This window comes from Dermochelys coriacea, chromosome 24, assembly GCF_009764565.3.
Source record: "Dermochelys coriacea isolate rDerCor1 chromosome 24, rDerCor1.pri.v4, whole genome shotgun sequence".
Taxonomy (NCBI): Eukaryota; Metazoa; Chordata; order Testudines; family Dermochelyidae; genus Dermochelys; species Dermochelys coriacea.
Window position 1 is genome coordinate 8,521,747 of NC_050091.1, and position 23,636 is coordinate 8,545,382.

General features: G+C 48.8%; 1 protein-coding gene across 3 annotated transcripts in view; it reads right to left on the reverse strand.

Moving 5' to 3' along the window:
• ZNF687 (zinc finger protein 687) overlaps nt 1-22,187 on the reverse strand; it is a 51,244-nt gene extending 29,057 nt beyond the window's left edge. Inside the window, exon 1 of one of the 3 annotated variants that reach the window (XM_043501810.1) lies at nt 22,166-22,187. The gene's annotated coding sequence lies outside the window, so the exon portion shown is untranslated. Of the gene's footprint in view, nt 1-10,984; nt 11,093-22,165 lie in introns of those variants that run through there. The other 2 variants (XM_038382674.2, XM_043501809.1) reach the window with 2 other exon arrangements.
• Nucleotides 22,188-23,636: the final 1,449 nt, after the last annotated feature.

The following is a 23,636-nucleotide window of genomic DNA, read 5'->3' on the forward strand; positions in this document are numbered from 1 at the left end:
GAATGATTATGACAAAAAGATTTTGCAGTCCATTCAAAAGTGTGTGGCAGTCCGGATTTGGCCAGCAGTCTGCCTATCGACTACTCTGGTATAGAGTCACTCTTATTTGACAGTAGGAAAACAGACACAGAGTGGGGAAGCTGTAGAGTGACCTAGAGGCAGAACCAGGATTAGAACCCAGATGTAGGCCACCCCAACCCTGCTCAACTACTATCCCAGTTTTAAAATTAACTAGAGATCAATGTAAGATTTCAAATCTAAAAGTTCATGGTTCTGTTATCAAACTACCACCCATCCACCAAAGAGCACAGGATACACAAACACCATAGACCAGTTTGTTCTGGCTATGTCTGGGACAAGATGTTGTGTTTTTAAATGGAGATGACCTCAGTGTAAAGATGCACCTCTTTTTCCAGTGAATACATAGCCTCTGTCCCCAGTGCCCATGCTTGGTTTGGATATTCTGGAACTCAAAAGCAACACAGCCATCAGGGTCTCGCAAAATGAGGAACCCTTAATGGTGAGCCATGCTCATAATCTAAGGGAACATTTGTGCTTTCAATTTCAAGCCAAAGGATATGGTTTCTGGTGAGCCCCCATGCACATTAACCGTGAACCCTTGCCATTACAGGTTTCAGAGTAGCAGCTATGTTAGTCTGTATTCGCAAAAAGAAAAGGAGTACTTGGGGCACCTTAGAGACTAACAAATTTATTTGAGCATAAGCTTTCGTGAGCTACAGCTCACTTCATCGGATGCATTCACTGGAAAATACAATGGGGAGATTTATATACATACACAGAGAACAGTTGACAAGAACGTCTGAGGAACAGTGGGGGGGAGGGAAGGGGGAAATAGTTTTAACTTTGTGTAATGACCCATCCACTCCCAGTCTCTACTCAAGCCTAAGTTAATTGTATCCAGTTTGCAAATTAATTCCAATTCAGCAGTAACCCTCAGTGGGATCAGAGTGTAATGGCTTCCATCCACAGCCTCAGAAACAACTCTGACATCATAATCAAAAAGGCTGACAAAGGAGGTGCTGTCGTCATCATGAATAGGTCAGAATATGAACAAGAGGCTACTAGGCAGCTCTCCAACACCACTTTCTACAAGCCATTGCCCTCTGATCCCACTGAGGGTTACCAAAAGAAACTACACCATTTGCTCAAGAAACTCCCTGAAAAAGCACGAGAACAAATCCGCACAGACACACCCCTGGAACCCCGACCTGGGGTATTCTATCTGCTTCCCAAGATCCATAAATCTGGAAATCCTGGATGCCCCATCATCTCAGACATTGGCACCCTGACAGCAGGATTGTCTGGCTATGTAAAAAGAAAAGGAGTACTTGTGGCACCTTAGAGACTAACACATTTATTTGAGCATAAGCTTTCGTGAACTACAGCTCACTTCATTGGATGCATCATGAGCTGTAGCTCACGAAAGCTTATGCTCAAATAAATGTTAGTCTCTAAGGTGCCACAAGTACTCCTTTTCTTTTTGCGAATACAGACTAACACGGCTGTTACTCTGAAATCTGGCTATGTAGACTCCCTCCTCAGGCCCTACGTTACCAGCACTCCCAGCTATCTTCGAGACACCACTGACTTCCTGAGGAAACTACAATCCATTGGTGATCTTCCTAAAAAACACCATCCTGGCCACTGTGGATATAGAAGCCTCTACACCAACATTCCACACAAACATGGACTACAATCTGTCAGGATCAGTATCCCTGATAATGTCATGGCTAACCTGGTGGCTGAACTTTGTGACTTTGTCCTCACCCATAAATATTTCACATTTGGGGACAATGTATACCTTCAAATCAGCGGCACTGCTATGGGTACCCGCATGGCCCCATAGTATGCCAACATTTTTATGGCTGACTTAGAACAACTCTTCCTCAGCTCTCGTCCCCCAATACCCCTACTCTACTTGCACTACTTTGATGACATCATCATCATCTGGACCTATGGAAAAGAAGCCCTTGAGGAATTCCACCATGATTTCAACAATTTCCATCCCACCATCAACCTCAGTCTGGACCAGTCCACACAAGAGATCCACTTCCTGGACACTACGGTGCTAATAAGCGATGGTCATATAAACACCACCCTATATCGGAAACCTACTGACCGCTATTCCTACCTACATGCCTCCAGCTTTCACCCAGATCACACCACATGATCCATTGTCTACAGCCAAGCTCTACGATACAACCGCATTTGCTCCAACCCCTCAGACAGAGACAAACACCTACAAGATCTCTATCAAGCATTCTTACAACTACAATACCCACCTGCTGAAGTGAAGATACAGATTGACAGAGCCAGAAGAGTACCCAGAAGTCACCTACTACAGGACAGGCCCAACAAAGAAAATAACAGAACGCCACTAGCCGTCACCTTCAGCCCCCAATTAAAACCTCTCCAATGCATCATCAAGGATCTACAACCTATCCTGAAGGACGACCCATCACTCTCACAGATCTTGGGAGACAGGCCAGTCCTTGCTTACAGACAGCCCCCCAACCTGAAGCAAATACTCACCAGCAACCACACACCACACAACAGAACCACTAACCCAGGAACCTATCCTTGCAACAAAGCCCGTTGCCAACTCTGTCCACATACCTGTTCAGGGGACATCATCATAGGGCCTAATCACATCAGCCACACTATCAGAGGCTCGTTCACCTGCGCATCTACCAATGTGATATATGCCATCATGTGCCAGCAATGCCCCTCTGCCATGTACATTGGTCAAACTGGACAGTCTCTAAGTAAAAGACTAAATGGACACAAATCAGATGTCAGGAATTATAACATTCAAAAACCAGTCGGACACTTCAATCTCTCTGGTCACTCGATTACAGACCTAAGAGTGGCAATTCTTCAACAAAAAACCTTCAAAAACAGACTCCAACGAGAGACTGCTGAATTGGAATTAATTTGCAAACTGGATACAATTAAACTTAGGCTTGAATAGAGACTGGGAATGGATGGATCATTACACAAAGTAAAACTATTTCCCCATGTTATTTCCCCCCCTCATCCCCTAGTGTTCCTCAGACATTCTTGTCAACTGTTGGAAATGGCCCACCTTGATTATCACCACAAAAGGTTTTCTCCCCCCCGCCACCTTCCTGCTGGTAATAGCTCATTTTAAGCAATCACTCTCGTTACAGTGTGTATGATAAAACCCATTGTTTCATGTTCTCTGTGTATGTATATAAATCTCCCCACTGTATTTTCCGCTGAATGCATCCGATGAAGTGAGCTGTAGCTCAGGAAAGCTTATGCTCTAATAAATTTGTTAGTCTCTAAGGTGCCACAAGTACTCCTTTTCTTCTTGCCATTACAGGGGCGTTTTCATGGCAACTCAACCATGTAAACTACTGCTCAATCCTACAGGGGGTATTAAATGGGATACAGGATTATTTAATTGCAATAATCAGTCCAACATGCTTATTAAAGGCAGAGCAGACTCTCAGTGGGGGTAGAACAGTCACTGACCGCGTTGCAAGTGGCCTCCTTGCAGAAGGAGGAAGCAGCCTTTGCAAGTTGCTCTGTAAGGAGAATCAAGTTTTATTCTCCCTCCCCCCAAAGCCCGTTGGCAAAATGAGTGGCTTGTCTAAAGATGGCCTGTGTGCAAAGGGCACAGTGCAACAGGGAGACAAACGAGCTCATGGGCTGCCGCTCTCTGCTAATTGCAGAGCTGGAAAAATTTGCCAGATTAGAGGCCAACCCAATGGCAGAGGGATGGGGGTGGGGCAAAAATAGATAGTAACTACCGTGGGATCTACACTGAAAAGTGAGGTGGACCCTGCCATGTCGCTCAGGGATGAGGTGAAAAAACCCCACTGCTGAGTGATGTAGTTAAGCTGACCTAAATCCTGGTGTAGATGGCGCTAGGTCAACTGAAGAATTCTTCCCTTGACCTAGTTACTGCCTCTCAGGGAGGTGGATTAACTACAGCCATGGGAGAACCTCTCTGGTTGCTTTAGTGAGCATCTACACTGATGCGCTGCAGTGTTTCTAGTCAAGCCGTAGCTTAAGTTCTCAAACCCAGACCATATGGAGATGCCCCTCTTCCTCCCCTGCTCAGTCAAAAGCACTTCCTATCTCGCAGTATCTCCTAACTCTAGGACATCTCTCTTCAGGCATGGGTGGGGTGTAATGGTGGTCACAGCCCAAAAGGGGTGGGGGTGGAGAGTGGGGTGGTTGGGGAAGTGAAAACTTCATGCCTGCCTTGGGGATGTCCTGGGATCCTGAGTCTTCTATGTCTATGTTTTTCAAACCGTGGGGCACGACCCAGTACTGGGTCATGGCTTGTAAGGCGTTGGGTCGCCTTGCTCTGGTCAGCACTGCCAACCGGGATGTTAAAAGTCCCATCAGCGGTGCTGCCCAGCTAAGACAGGCTAGTGCCTACTTGTTCTGACACCATGCTGCGCCCCAGAAGCGGCCAGCAGTAGGTCCAGCTTCTAGGCAGGGGGGCCACGGGACTCTACGCACTGCCCCCGCCCCGAGCACCATCTCCGCACTCTCACTGGCCGGAAACTGGCCAATGGGAGCTGGGGGGAGGGGCGGTGCCTGTGGGTGAGTCACACGCCTCCATCTAGGAGTCAGACCTACTGCTGGCCACTTCCGGGGCGGTCCATGGTGCCAGGACAGGTGGGAAGCCTGCCTTAGCACCTCGACTGCACCACTGACCAGGGGCTACCAGAGGTAACCCCAATTCTCTGCCCCAGCCCTGAGCCCCCCCCACAAACACTGACCCCTTTCTGTATCCCAAACCCCTCATCCCCAGCCCCACCCCAGAGCCTGCACCTAGAGCCTTGATCCTCTCCTGCACCCCAACCCCCTGCCCCAGCCCTGAGCTCCCCCCAAACCCAGAGCCCCTCCTGCTCTCCAAACCCCTCATCCCCAGCCCCACCCCAGAGCCTGCAACCCCACCCCAGAGACCTGACCCCCTTCCACACCCCAACCCTCCTCCCCATCCCACAGCCCCCTCCCACACCCTGACCCCCTCATTCCTGGCCCCACACTGAAGCCCTCACCCCCATACCCCAACCTCTGCTCCAGCCCTGAGCCCCTCCCCCACACCACAGCTTCATTGGGTCGCGGGCATCAACAATTTTCTTCAACTGGGTCCCAGAAAAAAGGTTTGAAAACACTGCTCTATGTTGTTAGGAGGCAAAAGTCCCCATGTCTCTGCAGAATGGTGTACACCCAACTGCCCCACAAGCTAAATGGAGTTTCAAAGATTTGAAGAACAGAACAGATCATCAGGATGGTCTTGTCTGAGCTCCGGCAGAACATGGGCCAGAGACTCTCACCCCAAAATTACTGCATCAAGCTGCTAACTTTTGGTTGAGCTACAGCAGATCTCTTAGAAGACAGTCTTGATTTAAAGAGTCCCAAAGCAATGAAAAATCCACCACTTCCCTGAGTAAATTGTTCCAATGGTTAATTATCCTCCCTGTTGAATTTATCTAGTTCAGCTTCTAGCCTCTGGATCTTGCTTTCCTTTTTCTACTAGATTAAAGAGGTCTCTCTCGGGAATCTTCCCACATAGGTACTTGTAGACCGTGAACAAGTCACCCTTTAAACTCCTCTTGGATAAACTGAAGAAGCGGAGGCCTGGTCTACACTAGAAAATGAAATCTGTTCCCTAGAAATGAACCTTGGATCGTTCTTGTAGCTCTTTTCTGAACTCTTCCCAACTTAACATCCTTATTTAAATGCGTAAGTGCAGGCACTAGAACCGGACACATTCTCACTAATGCAGGGGTGGGCAAACTGTTTGGGGTGTAGAAGGGTGTTCTGCGCTGGGACTGAGGGGTTTGGAGGGCGATCAGGGCTGTGGCAGGGTGCGGGAATGGGTGCAGGCTCCAGCTGGGGATGCGGGCTCTGGGGTGGGGATGAGGGGTTGGGAGTGCAGGAGGGTGCTCTTGGCTGGGATCGAGGGGTTAGGAGGGGGGATCAGGGTTGGGGCAGGGGAGAGGCTCAGGGGTGCAGACTCCAGGTGGTGCTTACCTCAAGAGGCTCCTGGAAGCAACGGCATGCCCCCACTCTGGCTCCTATGTGGAGCTGCAGCCAGGCAGCTCTGCGCACTGCTCTGTCTGCAGGCACTGGCGCTGCAGCTCTCATTGGCTGCAGTTCCTGGCCAATGAGAGCTGTGGGGGCAGCGTGCAGAGCGGAGACCCCTGGCTGCCCCTACACATAGGAGCAGGAAAGGGGCCATGCTGTTGCTTCCGGAAGCAGTGTGGAGCGGCCCCTGAGCCCGCTCCCTGGCTGGAGTGGGGCCATGCTGCGGTTTCTGGGAGCCGCATGGATCGGCCCCTGACCCTGCTCCCAGCTGGAGCGCCAGAGCGCGGGGGGGGAGGGGGGGGAAGCACCAGACCTTGCTCCCCAATGGGAGCTCAAGGACAAGCTTAACACAGCTATACGTTACATAAGAAGGTAACGCCACTTTCCTACTTCTACTTGATACTCCCCAGTTTATACAGCAAAGAATCAGATTTGCCCACTTAGCAACAATACTGCACTCTGAGCTCAGGTTATCTACCCCAACCCTCAAGTCCTTTTCAGTATCACTGCATTCCAGGAGACAGTCCCCCATCTTCCCCAGGTGGCCAACCCTTCTTCATTTCTAGATGCAGGACCTTGCCTTTGGCCACATTAAAACATGTTCAAATGAGCCCCCGCCCCAAGTGATCCAGATCTTTCCATAGAACTGACCTGTCCCAGTCAATATTTACCACTCCCTCAGTTTTTGTGCCACCTGTGAGTTTGTATCCTCATCGTACAGAGAAACTGAGGCACGATGAAGGAAGGAATTCGCCCAAAGTCACACAGCAAGTCAGTGGCAGGGCTGGGCATGGAACCCATCCTCTCTGCTCTAAGTACTACCACTTCCCGAAGCAAGGGCTAGAACCTTGGACTTCAGAGTCCCAGCCTTGGATCTAACCCCTAATCATCACCACTAATATTAGGCAGCTTTCTACGCAGATGCACTCTAAAGCTTCCAACATCCCTGCAGCTGCTCCGCCTAGGGGTTTAGTGCAGGTGCAAGTGGCTTTATGCTTAACTAGGAACCAGGACTACTGGCTGGAGGATACCACCCACTACCCCCACTCCCATTTAAAAAAATACCAATAGAGGAGAAAAGGAGTACTTGTGGTATCTTACAGACTAACACATTTATTTGAGCATAGGCTTTCGTGAGCTACAGCTCACTTCATCGGATGCATCCGATGAAGTGAGCTGTAGCTCACGAAAGCCTATGCTCAAATAAATGTGTTAGTCTGTAAGATACCACAAGTACTCCTTTTCTTTTTGCGAATACAGACTAACACGGCTGCTACTCTGAAACCTGTCAATAGAGGAGGAGTCCTTGGGTCTATCAACAGAAGCCATCTTTGTGCACTGATGCTCTGGAATTGCTGGGAGTATTAAGTCCCCACTCAGCACACTGAGAACACAGACCGCGCCGGAGAGTCGGTGCCAGGAACAGCCAGAAAGGCACACAAGGCTCAGACAAAAAGAGGGACTGAATAGTGGGACTATTTAAAGGGCCTGCTATTTCTAAAAGCTGCTTTTCCTGTTCCCCTTCCTGACCAGTGCAGGGTTCTGCCTCCCAGGAGCATTTAAAAACAAAAACAAAAACAAACAAACAAACAAAAAACCAACCCTCAGAAAAGATGACTTCTTAATGAAGTTGTTAAACGCCATTTGAAACGTTTCCCTCCCACCCCCAGGCCTTCAGTCCTGCCTGTCACTGCGTCCAAGGCCAACTGGAATGGCTGAGCTCCGAGGATCACATGACAAATGGATTAGCTTCCGAGGCACAGCTCTCCCTGGCCCACTGCTCCTTCTAGGCCTCAAGCGCCCACCCTGGGGAGGGGGTGGGGGGGGGAAGAGGAGGGAGGCAGTCCCAACGAAAATGATAGATTTACCTGGCAAGGAGACCCAGATTAGGAGCTGGGCAAAGCACTCCCTTCTCAATCATTCCTAATGCTGTTCTGAACTATTTTAAAACCATTCCCCTGCTTTAAAAAAAAAAACCTCCAGCCTTTGTGGGCCCTTCAAGAGCAACTGTTTTTAATGAGCAAAACTAGCGCCAGGTGTTCTATAATCTCTCTCCCCAGCTGAGACATCAAGCCAATGTTTTAGCAGACAGTCTGCAGAAGGCCTTGAACTGGGAGGGAGGGCAAGGGAGAAATCTCGGAGCAGCACAGACCCGGAGCACCTGGCCTTGCTATTCCATATTTCACTCCTCACCCCACACATGTACACGCAAACAAAATCCTGCACTGTTGGCAACCGGTTTAAAAAAAAAAAAGAAAAAAAAAATCAATGGCCCTACTTTTTTGTGCATTACTTATGCAACAGCTAGTGCTCATCTGTTCTAATTCCCTCTCTGGGGGTAGATTCCCCCCCCCCCCCCAAGCTGTGCTCACATGGAAGATCAATGCTAATTGTTGACATGATTCCCAGTTGGTGCTGACAAGGGAGTGGGGATTGAACCCTAGTATATGCAACAGGATCTACCAGCTTAGCCTTGTGTTTGGGGCACATCTGCCACCACAGCAAAGAGCTCCTCGCTTTGCCAAACATGCAATTGCAAATGGTCAGCAACAATGGGGCGCTGAACGCTTTACAGAGCAGATACCTGGATTCTGCGGTGAAGGCAGATCATTCAGATCCAAAGGAAGTGCTATGTTTATTTTAAAACCAAAGAAGTTTTAACAAGTTTTCACAAAAGCAAGCATGAAGAGATGCGGCTTTGGATTGAAACCTTCCCTCACAGCTTGCAAGAGTTGGGAAACTTTGACTGCTCTAACCATTCAACCTCTCTGCTCTCCAGAAACAGCAAGAGAACAGGAGTGAGATGCAAAAGGCCGTTTTAGTGGGTTTTCCCCCCCCCACAAAAAGGGAATCTATAGGATGCAGTAAGATCGGAGATTTTGAACACTCCAGCCTTGAGACACAGAGTATGAAACTGACAAAGAAAAAAATCAAGTGAAATTGAACAGTATAATTTTACAAAAAGAAAAGGAGTACCGGTGGCACCGGTACTCCTTTTCTTTTTGCGAATACAGACTAACACGGCTGCTACTCTGAAAAGTATAATTTTACTGCCCAAGTTGAGTGAAATCCAAGAATTAAACAAGATCTCCAGAAGAGAAGATTTATTAAAAGCTATTAACCTGACAGCACCCCAAAAATAAGAAAAAAAAAATCAGTTGTTCAATAAAGACAGGTTGCAGCTGTGAATTTATGAGAGAACTATAGTTTTATCCCACATCTGAGTGTGTGTATATTTTGTGGGCTTTCCTCCTCTCTAGAGGAACCGGCATTTCTAAATAGCATTTTCCTCTGAAACTAAGACTTTCCATGTACACAGGATTGTTAAGCTCTCAAGCACTTCACAAGGTTGGATATTATCTCCCATTTTATAGATGGGAAAATTGAGGCAATGGGAGGGAAAGTGATCAAACAGTGAGTCAATGGCTGCGTACAGAGTAGGATTTAAAAGGCATGGTATTATCTAAACCACATCTATGCTCAATTTTTTTTAGAACAAGACAGTGTATACTTTAAACTGCTCAAGTCAAAAGCCTGAGTTAATTTGATCAGTTTAGCATACATTAAAGTAAACGCTGTCTTGTCCATACTGGACTTTTACAACATGGTAGCTAATGGTAGGTACTACCACACCTGTAAAACCTAACATAGAAAGAGCCAGGAGCAGAACACAGATGTCCCAACACCTCGGCCTAGTATACTTTCAAAAGTTTTACCAGCATAGCTGTCGGAGGGGCAGGGGATGTGATTTTTTTTATTTTTATTTTTTTTAAACTGACACAGCTATTCGGAAGAGCCCTAGTGAAGACAAATGTTATATCACTTAAAAAAAAAAAGCGTTTATCAATATAGCTTATGCAGATGTAAGCACTTTTATACCTACAGAACTGTGTCCACAGTAGAGGCTATTGCCAGCATAGCTCAGTGTAGACAAAGCCCTCATCTCCAGCTCTGAGGACTAGACCATGTTGCTTCTATTTCATTACTCAATGACTCTCACTTCATTGGCAGGCACTGCAAATCTCATACCTGTTCCTGAGCCATATTTTCCTCTCTGCCAACTAAAGCATTCCAAGCTTTCTGCATTATGCCACACCTAGGTTGACTTCTCTGGGAACATAGCATTGACTTATGAGCCTATTTCTTCCTGCCGGACAACTTCTAAAGATCTCCAACTTCAAAGTTCTTCCCTCCCCACTTTGCTCCGTTTGGGCACTATAATTATTTTTGCTACGATAGAAAGCAGAAAGATTCAGCTGAGCTTTGGAGGACACACACCGTTTATAAACAACCTTGTGCATCTAGAGTGTCTTTAATTTGGGGATTTACAAACATTAAGTCTCACAAACCATGTAGGAGCAGAGAAATATTACACCCCATTTAAGGATTGGGAAACTGAGGCACTTGCCCAAGATCACAACAAGTCAGGGACAGAGTTGGGTACAAAACCCAAATCCCAGTTCCCCTGCTTTGACCAACAGAGAACAGTCTTAACTGAAATTTATCAGCGCACCTTCAATGCCATGCATGGAGTCGTGGTGAACCATTCTCACTTGCTGTTCAGCTAAGGGGGACCTGCGTCTTTGTTCTGTAGAGCACCGCGCACGCTTCAGATGGCATATATGCGATGCCACATCTACACAATGCTCCAAATTCACTCACAGCTTCCCCCAATGATACACCCCCGTTTGTTTGGCAACCTATTCCAAAACCACAGCACCTATGCCAAAAATCCCCGCAGCCGAGAGGTTTCCAAAACACTGCATTTCTTGCTTTCGGCCTTCCTGATCTCATCCGAGTTTGCTTATCTAGCAAATCTTCAGCAGTGTGATTTGCCAACTCAGTCACCCTTCAGTTTCCAGAGCCAGACACCCGGTGCAGTACTAACCTGCTAAAAGGGAGCTCCGTGGAGGAGTGCAGCAGGCCGGGGAGCAGGCTCCGGTTTCACATGGAGGAAAGGGATGATAGAAAGCCACACTGGTTAAACAAGCAGCAGCAACATGTTCTACGCCCAGCGTGACATCATGAGGTCAGGGCTCAGCAGGGACAGCTGCAGTGGGAGGGGAGGTTCAGCAAAACAAGCCCCGAACTCCTCGGCGGCCGCGCTGGCCTTTTGGGAGGATGGCTTTGGCTAGGAAGCGTGGTTTAAGGCAGCAGCTACCCATCTGATGCTTGGTGCAGAGGCGTAAATCCTAGGCCCCTCCACTGCCACCCTCTCTGCCTTGCCCCCAGCAACATTGACTAATTCGTGGGAGGAGCGCCACCTCCCTTGCCATCTGCCAGGGCTGGGATCAGGAGCTCACCGTGTCCATCCTGACGCAGCCTGGCAGGTTCAACACCACACTGAGGGGGAGGGGAACACAGGTATTCCAGTTCTCTTGGCTTCAGATTCTGTTCATCAAACCAGGGAGCCAGCACCAGGAAAAGGGGGGAGATGGGGGAGGAAAGGGAAGACTGGCAGCAATTACAGCAAACACCGCTGGACTCCTGGGTTCCATTCCCAGCTAGCAAGGATTTTATCCTGCCGCCCATCACCACAGCATCTGCGCGCCGCCCGCATCAGACCGCCAGCAGTAGTGAAGTCCCTAGTGGTCTTTATAGCGTTCCCCCAGCTCTTCTCCTTGTTCAGGGTGAAATCCCAGCTGGGTTTGGGGCAGGGGCTGTGCACGTGCTGGTTGCTTTGTTTGTGCCAGGTTTATTGAAGGCGGAGGTGGGGTGGGTAGATATGGGTGTTAGTGTTGAGATGGTCATTCTTGCCATAAGGAAAGGCTTTACTGAAGAGGAAGGTTTGGTAGCATTTCCTAAAAGATGGTCAGACTCTGGATTCGCTGTGGTAGGTTAGACAACAGTCAGAATGCCTGTATTCTGTTCCCCAGCTCCGCCCCACTTCGCTGGGCGACCCTGAGCCAATACCATCACCGCTGTGCCTCAGTTTCCCCACCTCTAAAATCAGAGCCTCACATGGAGGTCATGGGCTTTCAAATGCTTTGAGATCCCTAGATAAACAATGCTAGAGAAGGGCAAAGCAGTGTGTAACCCAGAGGAAAGAAACAGCTGGCAAACAAGATTAGCATGGGTAGAAATACAGGAGTGAGATTTTGGTATTAGAACCACAAACCCATGGCAATGTCTCATCAGCACAGTGCAAAACCCACACCGAAAGGGTGGGTGGGCAGAAGTGCTGCTAGACAGATATTGTGCTAAAAGATTCCTAGATGTCTTGCAGGAAAAACAAACGTTAGCAGCAACCCCAAAGGCATAAGCTGGCCCTTAGTCACCTTGATGGGCAGTATTAAGCCTCAAGAGGCTAGTTAAAATGCAAGCATTGTTAACTTAGTCTATGACAAAGCAACTCAGCAAGTGTCCAGGTGCTTTTATAAGCTGTGACCTTTATGCCAAGCCCCTGGCTCTTCCTGCGTTGATGGAAAACACAAACACACAAAAGACCTGGAGTTCCCCTACTTTTGGGGTTAACCTGCAATTTCCTTTTTCTTCAAACACTAAAGTTACTCTGAAGAAGAGCTCTGTAAGCTCAACAGCTGGGCCAGTCATCAAAGATATTCCCTCCCCCACGTTGTCTCTGCAATATCCTGGCATCAACACTGCAAACAGGGAAAGCTTTAACAGTGATACTGAGCTCAAACCCCTTATAGGCATTAAGGGATGAAAGCCTCAACCCTGAGAGATAGGGAAGAATCATTCCCATTTCATAGATGGGGAAACTGAGGCATAGTGACGTGACAAAGGACACATGGCAAGCAAATAGCAACACTCCGAACAGAACCCAGGAGTCCTGACTCCTTGGTCTGTTCCAATCAGTTTCTTGTACTCTCTGGCCCCAGCTACCCAATAAATCAAGCCCAAAAGATATAGTCAGGCCCTGTCCCCAACCATGACAAAGCAGAGGGTGTAGCTCTTGCTGCTAACTCAATACAAAATTCATAATCAATCGAATTGTCACCTTAAAAGACGCTGGTCACCTGCTCTGTGAGGCGTGACTTCCAGGTGCTAAGTATGACTATCAGCTGTTTCATGGGCTACTGCTGATCCACATGGTCATTTCCAGTGAGGTGCAGATGTCTCCCCCGCCATCTCCCAACAAATGAAATAGACCCAGAGAGAGACACTGAGCTTTCCACAAAAAAGCTCACCCCTGGGCTGAGACCAAACGAGGAAAGGATCAGCCCCAGAGGAGAAGGTGTCAGAACAGCATGAACTGATCAGAACTGAGCTCTCTCTGTATGCTGGAGGGGGGCTGTTTGGGGCAGGGCTAGGAGGGCTTCAAAGATGGTTTATCAAGTGGTGGAAAGTCTCCATCCCCAGCTGTTTCCAAAGCAAAGCTACAAAAATGGCCAGCAAGGGGGCCCAGTTGAGGAGCATTTGGGGGTACAGGATCCAAGTCAGTGGCAAGGACATTGCTACATTTGCCCTGAATCTCTGGGTGTTTGCAGCTTACAGAACATAAGTGTACATGGCTCCCAACAAAGTCTGTTATTGTTGAAACGGTTTCCTGACATGGAGATGATCAGATAAGCGACTGTCTTACAAGGGACTGTTTGTAAGGAATGCCTCAAGGCCGCACCTAATGTGCTGGTGCATCTCGCAGCAGATGGGCAAGTGACCGAGCGCTCCTCATCGTCCCAACTCTGCAGACCCCAGCACGTGCTGCTGCTGACCTCACCCAGCCATGGCAACAGGGGCACGTTCACTCCCTTCCTCTGGTATCTGGACCAGCTCCAGATTCGTTTCAGGAGCCTGTTGTGCCTCGGTTTCAAATCCCTCTGTGGATTAGCACCAGCTAACCACCCTGATCCACTCTCTCTATGCTCCTCCCTGTTTGTCTAGCCACAATCTACCCTTTGTTGGTGCAACAGCCTTCTCCTGTGCATCTCCTGCCATCTGAGACATGTTCCCTGAACACACAGCCCCCATGTTCCCTACCACAGCCTCTCCGTTTTCTCTGAATTTCTCCCCTGTTCTCCACCTACTGTGTAGCTAGCCAAAATTAACGTCTTTGTCCCTTCTGACGTTGAGCCTACTGTCACCCAGCACTTGTATGATTTTGGTGGGGTTACTCTTTTCCCTACTGTCCATGGAACACCCTGTCTCCACATCAGCAACCGAATCCTCTCTGGGCTGGAAGGAGGACAGGTAACCACAGCGCTCCCCAAGAATGGTCTGGTCAGCATTCCAACCTCCCACTGCACCAAACCCACCTGATTCATTCCGGATAGGGGTGTTTTACAGCACAGCCAAGAAGAAATAAAAGCAGCAACTAACATCTAAAACCCTGCTAGGTGTAGCTTGGCCACTCTACAGCGTCAGTTACAGAAAATTATTAATTTACCCTGGTGGAATTCATGGCTGGCCACTCTCTCAGTGAGGACAATCCGGTACTTCATAGGTTTCAGAGTAGCAGCCGTATTAGTCTGTATTCGCAAAAAGAAAAGGAGGACTTGTGGCACCTTAGAGACTAACAAATTTATTTGAGCATAAGCTTTCGTGAGCTACAGCTCACTTCATCCGATGAAGTGAGCTGTAGCTCACGAAAGCTTAGGCTCCGGTACTTCATAGAATCAGTTCCCTTGTGTCCATTTATCTTGGGAAATGGACCCCTATCTATTCCCTGCCCTCATGCCTTCCTGTCTCTGGAATGCTCAGTGATGGCTCCTTTCACCTCTCCAGGGGGCCAGGTAGGAAACAATACTCGGCCACACCTATCGATTGGATATTTGAAGCCATCCGGGGTTGTTTCCCCCTCCCTCCCCAGGCAGGGGTGAGTGATTGGAACTTGGCCATTATGCATGTTTCTTTGTGCAGCCCCCACCCCCAGCATAGACATGCACCCTACAGCAACGGAAGTCTACAGCCTACACCACCTCCCCGAGCGGTAGTAGCTAGGGCGACAGCAGCATTTTGTTGACCTCTCTGCATCTACCCCGGGGTTAGGCTGGCATAGCTTCCGCGCTCGGGGGTCTGGAATCTTCACACCCCGGAGCGCCGGAGCCTATGACAACCTAAGAGCAGCCCAGGGTTAAAACTTGTAAGGACTTTCAAACGCCACTCCCCCGTGAGGCAGAATCTGAACACAGTTGGCTGGCCTGCATGGAGATCAGACAGAGGGACTTGTGTACATGGAGAAGTTATTCTGGAGTAAGGGAGGTGTCAATTTAAAGCATGAAAGTTATTCTGAAATTAAAATGGCCATGTGTAGAGGTATTCTGGTCAATTTCCGGTATAGTAAATCCACCCACCACAAGGAAAACAAGCCATACCAGTAAGAGCATAGCTGTTTGCACACTAGGCCCTACGGGCTTCTGCTGGCACAGCCATGCTGGTCAGGGATCATACCTCTTCATAGCCCACATAGCTGGGCTGGCAGAAGTCTGTAGTATAGACACAGTTTAATGCAGTGATACTCACACCTCAGTGGTTCTCAAGCCAAATCCATATATAAATAAATAAAATTCGGACCAAGTATTATTTTATTTACTACAATTGGTTAACAACACAGTAAACGCATCCTGATTGGTTGGTAACTTAGATTGGTTGATAATTAAATCACACAGCCTTTTAATATCGTGTGCTGCAAAGAGCTGCAGGAGACCCATTAAAGAGCCACCTGAGGCTCAGTCTGAGTATCACTGGTCTACGGTCTGATTTACGCTTAAAACGTAGACCAGCATAGCTATGCCGATTAGGGGTGTGATTTTTTTTTTGCTAACGCAGCTATGCCCGTACAAGCCCTAGTGTAGACGCACTTATAGCAGCATAAACCTGCTTTTGCTGGTATAGTTTGTCTCTTGAGCCTAATTACACCACAACATTTTGCTGGCACAGCTGCATCAGGTAGGAGAGACTGGTCTACGCTACAGAGTTAGGTCGATGTAAAGCACTTTACGTCGGCCTAATTACATCAGTGTATATACAACAGCTTTGCTCCCGTCGATGTCATTGTGTAGGGCACTGACATCAACTCCGCCTCTACGAGGGGCGTAGGCCTTATGTCAGCATAGTTGGGGTGACACAGGGCCCATGTAGACACTGCAGGTTGAGCTCTTGGCTGTCACTCTCTCCCGGCTGCTCAGCAGCCTGCGTGGAATGCGTACGGCCAAATCGCAGCCCCGCTCCTAGTGAACAGGGATCCATGTCGCAAGCACTTCTGACGCTAACTGGCCCCCTTGTTGGCAGATTCAGCAGAGAGGGCGAGGACTGAACAGGCCAGAGGGGTTAGACTCTTTCTCGCATAGGGGTGGCCCCTTCAGATCGAGCAGAGGCAGACGGGTAGAGGATAAACAGAGGCATTCCATCTGCAAAGCTGACAATGATACAACACCTTCTGCTGGCCATGAACTCTCAGCCACGCTCAGGATTTCAAGGCAGAGCTAACGGTCAAGGCTAAATTACTTTACAGGGCCACGGGAGTGTTTTTGGAGGAGGGAGCCAGGGGGCTCGCTCATTATAACTACTGTTCTCCTGTGCTTCCAGGTCCTTTCATTCAATCCCGCAGCCCATCAGCATCTCTGCTGAGGAAATCGAGATCTGCAGCATCTAATGCTTTGCCCATCATCCAAGGAGCCCTGGAATTAAGTTTCACAAACCTCTGTACAGACAGAGGGATGGAGGCTGCAAGAGGCGGAAGTGACTTATGTAAGGTCACACAGCGAGTCAGTGCAGAGGCTAGGAAGAGAACCCAGGAACCCTAGTCCCTTCACTAGCAGACAGCTCTTTTAACATTGCCCATGACAGGCGGGAAGATTCCACCCTACTCAGTTACCCACCCGTGCAGGTGCCTCAACATGGGCCTTTCCTAACAGCCTCACTCATCAGAAAGATACAGCTAAACCAGCTTACAACGATCTCAGATCAAGTGGAGCGCCATTTATTCTGACAAAAGCTAAGCCACTTCCGCGCTCTGTGCCTTCATTTCCCCCACCTGTGAAATGGGAACAACAATACTCCTTGATCACTGTAAAGTGCTTTGAACTCTCTGGAGGAAAGGCAACTATATTACAGGCCTCTAGTTAGAGGGACACCTCTGCAAACACAAACAAACGGCTTCTTGACAGTGATAGGGAACGGAAAAGGACCTAAACAAATGCCTGCCTGAAGATTTTGTACCTGCTATTTTTTTTAAACAAGCCAGACTTAAGATCATGGTAAAAAACAAACAACAAAATCCCTCTGTTTTTCCAGGTGTTTCCTTTGTGCATTTAACAGCACTTGTTTGTGCTTTTCCCCCTGTGCCTTAATAAGCATTCTGATTACACAGGATTAACAGAAAAACTAGGCACAATTTCCCTTTTTGCTTGGGTAGGTGCTGCTGTGGGAAGGAGAACAATATTTAAAAATAAAGAAATAAGGAAGTGTGGCTGTAACAGCACTAACTGACAGGAGGACTGAGGGGCAGATATAATCACTGAAATCTTAGCTTATTTTTAAAAACTGACGAGAGCTCCCAATGGCAGCACACTTTAAAAAAAAAATCATTTCAACTTCTGAAACCAAATCTAGGAGTGGAACCCAGCGGTTCTGATGCCCAGTCCCCTTCGCCCATCAGTAGACAACACTGTTTTTCGTGAATCCACACCCAGTGTACATATTCCACCCCCACCCCAGGAAATTAACTACTGATGTAGCTGAGAATTCCAACATGAACCATTTTATAACACTTAGAACTGTTGTACGAAGCTTGGGCAAGTTCCATTCTCCCCATGGAGCAAGCAGGGAATCTAAGGAACAACGCAAGACAGCAATAAATTGAAATGAGAACCTGACTTGCAGTCCCGTACTCCATCTACTAGCAGATCACAGCTGCCCTTGCAGGGGAGAAGACATAAAACCTGACTAGAGGCTGGTTAGTGATTAAATTCCCATAGGTTTAACAGAATTAAGTCTCTACCATCTGCTAATTTCTGGAGACACCAAACAAACAAGTGGTGGCTGAGATCCAGGGCTGCTTAGAATTTGGCCAGCCTGGAAAATGAAGTTTTTAAACATTGGCAGGCTTTTGTTGAGGTTGTTTTTAACACAAACCAGTCCCAACATCAACATGAGGTAAAAGAAGTGATTCTGTTAAACAAAACAAAACCCTACAGAGTCTGAATAATGGCCAGTCTGAGGTGGAAAAAGAGATCCCATGGGGCAATACTTTGCAGCATATACTCTGCACTCAGGGCAGTGTCTACACTACAGGCTTCTGCCAGCATAGCTCTGTCAGACAGGGGTGTGAAGAGTGAGATATCTGACTGATAAAGCTATGCTGACAACCCAGCGCCAGTGGAGATACAGCTTTTTTGCCAGGGTAGCGTATTTCACTCTAGGGGCTGGAATAAGCTATAAGTGAGTGCAGTTTTGCTGGTATAAACTTCAAACACACTAGGAGCACTTTGCTGGTTTAGTACACTAGTATACCTACACTAGCAAAGCATTCCTGGCATAGACAAGGCCTACACGGTCTTCTCATTTGGATAATTCACTGAGATCTATGCGAGCACTAAGCATTACAACCCCTACCCCTGGTATTATTTCCATTTTACAGGTCGGGAACTAAGGCCTGGAATCTAGAACCGACTTACCCCAAGGTCACAGTGCCGGGACTTGTCTACTCTAGGAAAGTGCCCTGATTTCACACATCTGTGCAGTAGCAACAGTTCTAACCCCTGGTGTAGACAGGGGAAGCTGCATCAAGCTATAATTTGCATTTGCGCTCATTTAGCCAGCCGTCAAGTTGCACAGATGCAAGTCGCACTTCAGCCTGGCATTGCCAAATGCAGCAGGCATTGAGGCAATTCCCCAATGCAGCTAAGGCCTGATTTTCCCGGCAGAGCAAGGAAGAAAAGCTGCTGCTTCTAGTACCTCTAGACAATGCTGTTTAGTGAGTAAGGCAGTGCTAACGTAGCTACCGAACCAAGCCACCAGAATAGCACAAACAGGTTAAAATGAACATGTTGTTGTTTTATGAAGCAATGTGTTTTATTACATTCTTCTCCAGTAGTAGTTCCAGTAGTGGCCTAGAGACTTCAATCACCATTTTGCTAAGCGTTCTATATACACATAGTATGAGACAGAAGCTACCCCAAAGAGCCTGTAATCCAAGCAAGACAAAGGTGGGAGGAAAGGAAATATCCCCATTTTCCAGATGGGAAATTGAGGCACAAAGAGATGAAGCGACTCACCCAGAGGGTCAATGATAGTCAGCAATTGAACCCTCTTGTATTTCCTGAGACCTAGTTCAATGTTTTAACCACAGGGCAACGGAGACTTTCCAGACCTGGAAGTCTGCAAACCCCATTACCATCTACTGGTGCATTTCTAACATACCCTCACCAACTCATCTGGTGCCAAATACAGCACCTAAATTGAGGTTCTGAAGTTTCTAGAGGACCCTACTGTTATCTTTATGCCAACAGAATTTCATGCTATTTTCACCACGTTAAGTTTTACAATGTATGTTTCAAACTCAGCCAGGATCTCTCCTTTCATTCCAACGCTGGAAATAGATGATCTCACACATATATTGCAATGCCAAGGGGGAAAAGGAAGGAGATACATAGTTCTCTCACTCTAGACTCACACACCAGTGACCCTGTGCCATAAATGCACACAGCTTCTATTAGTACATTAATATTTTTACAGTATCCAGAAGTGTGTTTAGATGATTTCCGGTACAAATAAATTAAAGCCTGCAAAACATATTGTAAAGGATGATTTTACATTAGCAATAACAAAGATTAAAATAGATGACCTAGAAGAATTTCAGAAATCAGAGATGGAAGAGATCAAGGAAACTGTATAAGGTCCCCGTCCTTGCAAAATGCTGAGCGAACAATGCAAGACGTGCACCGCACAAAATTAGGCCCCTAAAAGGAACAAAAAACAACACATCAGCATGAGAATAACCTGCTATTTGTGTGATTTTCTGAAATGCTTCCACCATTGCTAACAAAGAACCTGATGTTACAATCAGCTGCAGGCAGACACCTGCATCTTTGCAGAGCCCTACAGGTTTCACTTGGTCTCCATACAAAAGTAAGGGCCCTCATACACAGCTGAGACTGCAGGATTAAGGCTAAAGGTGAAAGCACAGGTAGGTATAGCTCACTGGTGTTTATACCACTGTCCTCTACACCAGAATAGGAAGACAGTGGTAAAACCCCCTGCACATCTGATCTATGCTGGCAACGGTGGGACTGTATTATAGAACAGACAGGCAATTTTTCACACACCCAAAGAATAAAAAGAGCCAGCAGTCGCGGATGACACATGTTAAATCCTGGGACACTGCTTAGATCAGATACAACCTAAACATCAGAAGAAAGCAGATCTTACTTACACCCCACAGCTCACTACAGAGAGAATTAATTCTGTTTAAAAACCGGATCATCTTCCCACAAACAACTTGATTTTACAGAACCACAAAACTGCACTGCAAAATGATTCCACAGAGACATAGAGTAGCAAAGAAGAGGTTTTCTGGGGGAAGATGCCCAGCAGGCGGTAACTGGTCTGAAGCAAAACACCAAACGCCCAGGCTGTCTAACAACCCTTCCTCCACACAAACAAAAGCCAAGAGGCCACAAAAGGAAGTGACCGAAGCCCAGGATAGACTGTGGCAAAATGTGTACAGTATTAAAATGTAGCTGTTACAACTTCCTTGTAGAACCCATCCCCCTCCCCACAAGGTTCAACCCTTATCCTCCATTACCTTGTATTCATACACCCCACACACAGAGTTTAGGGAATAAAAGGGTCTTGGAGCAGGACCACCTACCCCACCCCTTGTTTCCACTTCAGGAGTTTGAGGGGCTTTGTAGGGAGACACCCACAAGAGCTCAGGGGGTGGCCACAGAGAGGGCAGTCCTTGAGTGCCAGAGAACTCCTAATTGCTTCCACTGAGCTGGGGGGTGGGGAAGGACACCCCCAATCCAGAATTCACTCTCCATAAATTGGGGACCCATAATGACATCACCCTTTAGTCACCTTCTCAATAGTCCAGGGTCCCAGAGAAATACCCCTCTATTCAAACAGCCCTCCCCAGGCACTGGGGAGCCCAGGGAGATCCCAGGAATTGGGGAGTCCCACAAAACTCCCATTATTCATTTCCCCATTTGGGAGCACCTAGAGATCCACCTTAGTCACTCAATCCTCCCCAAGATTTGGGGGGGAAACCCGTAAAACCCTCTTGTTCACCATCTCCATATTTAAGGAGGACCAGAGAGACACGCCACCTTATTCACACCCTCCTTCCCAGGAAATGAAGGGGCACCAGAGCCTCCTATTCACTCTCCATGTCTGGGGGTACCTAGAGAGACCCCTAAAAACCTGGGGGGGGGCTTGAGACCTCTTTTTTATTTTCCCCATTTGGGGGATTCTCTTATTCACACCTCTTCCCGGGGAATTAGGGGGCCCTTAGGAGACTCCTTTATTTCCCTTCCCCTTTTGGGGACAGAGAAACATCCCTCCCCCTTCCTCACTCCCCACGCGCTGGGGGGGCGGGGAGGACCCCCCCCAGGAATTGGGGGGGCCCATAATAAGATTCCCCCTTATTCACTGCGTGCATTTAACGGGGTCGCCCCCAGGAATTGGGGTGGGAGCCCCCCTGCTCCAGGGCCGGCGAGAATCGCGGGGGGGGGCCCCGCGGCCGGCGGAGGGGGGGCTGCGTGGCTCCGCAGCGTAGCGGGGGGCTCGGCAGGGGGTGGGGCCCCAGCGCAGGGGGAGGCGGGGGGGTATTTACCTGCTGGCCCCTGGGCTCAGGCGGCTGCTGCGGCTGCTCCGCCCCGGCCGGCCGGTCGCTGCGGGGGAGGGTCCCGGCCCCGGCCCAGGCTCCAGTAGAAACGGGCGGAGTGGGGCGGCTCCGATCCCAGCCCCAAGGCCCCTCTCCGGCTCCAGCTGCTTCCCAGCCACTTCCTGCTTCACCCTCCTCCCACCGCCCCCTGCCCGCTAGCGCTTGCTCCCGCCCCTTACACCGACACCATTGGCAGGCGGGCCTGGCACTCAGGGACTGTCCCCGCCCTCCTCCCTTTCCATTGGATGCATTGCCTATCACTCAAGGACTTTCCTCTCTTACCTCATTCCCCATTGGCTGGAAAACAAGCAACTCTGACGCTGACCCGCCTACCCTGCCCTCTTCCCATTGATAGCCGCTTCTGCCACTCAAAGGCGTACCCCCCCCGCCTACGTCATATCCCATTGGTCTGTGGCTCAGCGGCTGCAGCCACTATCTCGTTCTCCATTAGCTGGGAAACCTGTCAATTAGCTCTGCTCCGCCCACTCTGAGCCTCGTTGGCTGGCATGGCTGTCACACAAGGGTTGATCCTCGCCTCTATTGATCAGCAAAGCCTGACAATCAAGAGGACCCCCAACTGCATATCCTTATACTGGGGCGCCCCATACTCAACTGGATGACCCGCCTACTCCCTAGGCCGATAGGTTGAGGACAATCCCCGTTAGCTTGGGGGTCTGTCACCTCCCGACTCCAACCAAGGACTAGCGGAATGTAGCTCCGGTATGGCCTCCTTCCACGCCCAGGCCCATTGGCTGCCATGGAGATGGTTCCCTCACTCTCTGCCCTTCCAATTGGCTTGGTAGTCTGTCACTCAAAACACTCCTCCCAAACTCTCAGTCCAATTGGCAAAGAAAGCTGTCACTCAGATCAGTCCCTATCCACTGCCTTTTCTATTGGGTGACGGGTATGTCAATCAGGACTAACCCTTCACATTTTATTGGATGCCGTGGGCATTGCCTACCTTACCCCTTGCTCACTTCCTCATTGGCTACAGCCTCCACCGATTGCAGCTCCTCCCCACCTATGAGAAAGCCAGACGCAGCTGCTAGCACCGCTGATTGGCTGAAACCCAATGGCCTCGCAAACCCATCCCCTTGGGTCACACCCTTTTAATTGTAAACAGTCCTCCAGTGATTGCATTGGCTGCTGCCATCCGAGGAAGGGCAAGGGAGTCTGGGAGCAGAGAATTCTGGGAACTGGGGGCACAAAGGATTCGGGAGCAGGGGATTCTGGGAGCTGGGGCACAAAAGATTCTGGGAGCAGAGGAGCCAAGGATTCTGGGAGTTGAGGCCCAAAGGATTCTGGGAGCTGGAGAGCAGAGGATTCTGGGAGATGCTAGCTACAGGGAGCTGTGGTGACACATGGTCTGCAAGAGGCTAGGCTCAGTAGACTTTCAGTTGGCCCATACCTGCAAGGCCCCCAACTTCCTGTCTCAAACTCTCCTAGCCCTGCAGACAGGAAGTGAGTTCAGCAGCGACAGCCATAGAGCACTCAGCCAGGCTGGGGTGATGGTAGTCTCGGGGCCACGTTCACCTCAGATGTCAGTTCCTGCTCCCCACCTAAAGCAGAGTCGCCAGTCAAAAAGTTCAGCAATCAGGCAGACCCAGCCCCTAGAAACTATGAAACTGGCCCCCAAATGAGATTTTTAAAAAAGATTAAATGGTGGGTTGTGGGCTGTTTGCTGAACGGCCCCTGCACACCCCACTGCATGTATGACAAGTGCAACATGCACAAGACAAGGTGGGTGAGGTGA